A 3,974-nucleotide genomic window follows, 5' to 3' on the forward strand; every position below is an offset into this window, starting at 1 on the left:
TGAAAGTCTAATAAGGTTAAGGGATTTGATTCTCTCCAAAGAAAAAGGAAATAAGAGTCAAACCAAAATAATCGTTTAATAGGAAAACAATACCCTGGTCTCTCTCACACCTCAGATGAGAAACTCAAAAATCAATTTACAAAGAAAGTTCTTGCTTTCCTTGTGAACTAGAAACTCTGCAGATGAAAAATTCCTGTCTTTGACTTCAATTTCTGCCACAAACCTGAGAAGCAGCTCAGTTGGTGTTCTCGAAAGCTGCCCCTGAGGGCATGTGATGTCCAATTTTTTTTTTGATAAAATGATATTTTCCAACCTCATGCATATCCCTTCCATTTTCCTGGATGCTTCAGCAGATACATGCAAGACTCTGCATTCAAGTGGATTTTGTCATCTATGTCTCTCTAAACATCATTCCCAACCTGAATAGTTTTGAATACCACTTAATGAAATCATTTTCTTTGCTTTAAAAAAAAACAGTATCAAGTTTTGAAATGTGATCATTCTGTTATCTCAGCTCATTATAATTACCCTCGAAATAATCAGTAATTACCTTCTTTTAACCTTTAGTTCTATCTTGGGCTACAACTAAAGGATTCAAGTGAGAGGAAATGAGGGTTCTCACTCTCCTTGAAAAAAATCTGTTCTTAAGCAAATCTTTCAGTATACACCCTCTGATCCTTTTCTGCCTTGGTTTCTTTACTTGGGTAATTTTCTCTTCAATTGCATTCTCATTTTCAAAGAAAATGAGAATGTGTTGGTTTTAAAAAATAAATAGGTGACTTTCAAAAGGAGGAAAACACCACCTTCTAAAAGGAAGAGAAGAAATACATACCCCACTCACACTCTATCAGATATTATCTTGTTTTTTGCTCAGCATTGATCTCAAGTCAGTGGTAAAGACACAGGGTTTATGTTACTTATGCCCAGATCAGCTGAGAGGTGGAACTCCAGTCCAGACTTCTGGGATCCTAACGTCCCTGTCAAGGCCTCTGAAGCTTCCCGAGGTCATGAAATGGATGTGTGAGAACTATCAGAAAAGTTCTAGGATGTCTGAAATTGGGCATTTGTTTTTTTGCCATCTTTTCCAGTATTTGCATTGTTTGAGCTTCAGTATTGAATATTATGTTGTAAAAGTTTGTGTGTGTGTGTGTTTTAGCAGTAGTAGGAATCATTAATGTAAAATTATCTAAAATATTAGCATCAGCCATCTTGTTGCTTACTGCAAGCTGTGTTCTTACACTGACCATATAGAAACAGGAGGCAGAGTAAACCCACCCCATGTACACTTCAGTCCAGGCAGGCCCTTTGCCTGGTCTGTATTGTGAATGGGGGGACATGGAATATAAATAAAAATAATATTAATAAATAAAAATAAAAGTAAAAATAATTTTAAAATAAAGTGAAATTTTTTAAAAAAAATTAGCAGTGAATAAATGTATTTTTTAATGCTAAGAAAAATATAGAGAATTTCGCCCTTTTAAGCATCTCCTGGATCTTTATTTTTTTTAAATGCCAAGAAAAGAAAAATGGCAGTGCTGAAAGCCAGAAACTTAGTAGAAAGAATCCAAACCTTTAATTACCCAAGCTAAATGGAATTTAGAAGCACATCGTGAATGATGAAGAATCTTCCTTTTTTTCTTGGGAAAAGAAATCTATTTTATGTCACTAACAAGAGCCAGAAATAACTTTTAAATCTAAAGTCTTGTGTAAGGCATCTACAAATAGATCAAAAGGCAGAGTCACTTCTGCGGTTGTTGTTTAGACACTAAGTTATGTCCAACTCTTTTGCGACCCCGTGGTCTGTAGCCCGCCAGGCTCCTCTGTCCATGGGATTTCCCAGGCAAGGAGTGGGTTGCCATTTCCTTCAGAGGATCTTTCCAACCAAGGGATTGAACCTGGGTCTCCTGCATTGGCAGGTGGATTCTTTATCACTGAACCACCACTACCTACAAATATAAGTATAATCTCAGCATCTTTCTTCTGAAAGTCCAACTCATCCACTTTACCATATTAGAAGTATGAATTAAAACTTTCTTTATAGCAGAAGAAACCCATGTAATTGTATACCATAAAATTTATACACAATGAATATGTAATATCTAACTAAATTCTCAATTATTATTTTTTAAATTATAATACTGATCATGCTGCTGCTGCTGCTAAGTCACTTCAGTCATGTCCGACTCTGTGCGACCCCATAGACGGCAGCCCACCAGGCTCCCCTGTCCCTGGGATTCTCCAGGCAAGAATACCGCAGTGGGTTGCCATTCCCTTCTCCAATGCATGAAAGTGAAAAGTGAAAGTGAAGTCGCTCAGTTGTGTCTGACTCCCAGCGACCCCATGGACTGCAGCCCACCAGGCTCCTTCATCCATGGGATTTTCCAGGCAAGAGTACTGCAGTGGGGTGCCATTGCCTTCTCCAATACTGATCATAGTGAGTGAATATCAGAATACTATCACAAAGACCAGCTGAATATCATACTTGTATGAGAAGTAAACTTATTAAAAGTATAAAAGAGTTAGTAATATACTGCATACATATGATTATAATGTATACTGCTTCTATATCAGGAATTAGTAAACTAAACTTAAAGGCTAAATCCTGCCCCACTTCCTGTTTTTGTCAATAAAGTTTTATTGGAATACAGCCCTGTTCATTTGTTTACGTATTGTCTCTGGCTACTTTTATGCAAATGCAATGGAGAATTGAGTAGTTGCAGCAAAGATACTCCATCCTGCAAAGCCTAAAATATTTATTCTTTTACAGAAAAAGTTTGTCAATCCCTGATCTACATATTTTGTGGAATTGAGTTTCATTAAGGAGCTTTCCTGGATTTACTGCAGTGACAAATTCTGGAGTTAATTGATGAGCTATGATGTGCTTAGTCGCTCAGTTGCGTCTGACTCTTTGTGACCCCATGGATTAGAGCCTGCCAAGCTTCTCCATCCATGGGGATTCTCCAGGGAAGAATACTGGAGTGGGTTGCCATGCGCTCCTCCAGGGAATCTTCCCAACCCAGGGATCGAACCCAGGTTTCCCACATTACAGGTAGGTTAATTACCGTCTGAGCCACCAGGGAAGCCCAATTGATGAGCAGGTAAATTTGTATTTCTGGATAAATTCTGTGATTCTATTTCAGTTCAATGTGATGAAATTAAGTACATGTATAGACATATATAAATCCTAGAAGTATACCTAAGAGTTATATAAACAGATGTATATATACAGGCAAGTGTTCGTATAAACTCTCCAAAAGATTTAAAGTTGCTACCTTTGTCTTTCTAAGCCTCAATTTCCCCATTGGTAAAAGGATAATAGTAACTGTTACATTATTTCACCATCATCATCATCATGATACTCACACTCAGTCATGTCTGACTCTTTGCGACCCCATGGACTGCAGCCTGCAAGGCTCCTCTGTCCATGGGATTTTCCAGGAAAGAATACAGGAGTGGGTTGCAATTTCTTCCTCCAGGGGAACTTCCCCACCCAGGGATCAAACTGGAATCTCTTGAGGCTCCTTCATTGTCAGGCAGGTTCTTTATTGCATATTAGCAAAATAATGCCATAATGATTAAAGGAAATGAATGCTGAACGGAATGCCAAGCATAGAATAAGCACTTAATAAATGTAAGTTACTAATATTTTAGGTTGCTTTATTGACAGTCTTTACCCCCAAGGAAGCAGATCTGTATCTGAGAGAAGGTATGTGATCTTTCTTATAGGGAAGATCAAAAGTCATTATCAGAATGCTTGTGTTGCCTTCTAGACCACTCATATATAAAACCAAACGATGTGCCTTATCAGTGGGCTGACAATCTGAACTCGATTCTTGTCAGAGCTTAATCCAGATTAGCTCTTCTTTGATGCATATAAAAAGAAAACTCAGAATGATTGGTTTGTACCAAGACAGAGTGCCTGAAGAATTATGGATGGGGGTTTGTGACATTGTACAGGAGGCAGGGATCGAGAC

General features: G+C 38.0%; 1 non-coding gene across 1 annotated transcript; it reads left to right on the top strand.

Moving 5' to 3' along the window:
* The first annotated feature begins 1,202 nt into the window (after positions 1-1,202).
* Positions 1,203-1,339, top strand: LOC147343741 (small nucleolar RNA SNORA51). The gene has a single exon (XR_015156529.1). It is a non-coding gene; the product is annotated as a small nucleolar RNA SNORA51 (small nucleolar RNA).
* Positions 1,340-3,974: the final 2,635 nt, after the last annotated feature.

The sequence above is a fragment of the Bos grunniens genome, chromosome 27 (genome assembly GCF_055505025.1).
Source record: "Bos grunniens cultivar Pamir isolate PY7600 chromosome 27, Bosgru_T2T1.0, whole genome shotgun sequence".
In the NCBI taxonomy this organism is placed as follows: domain Eukaryota; kingdom Metazoa; phylum Chordata; class Mammalia; order Artiodactyla; family Bovidae; genus Bos; species Bos grunniens.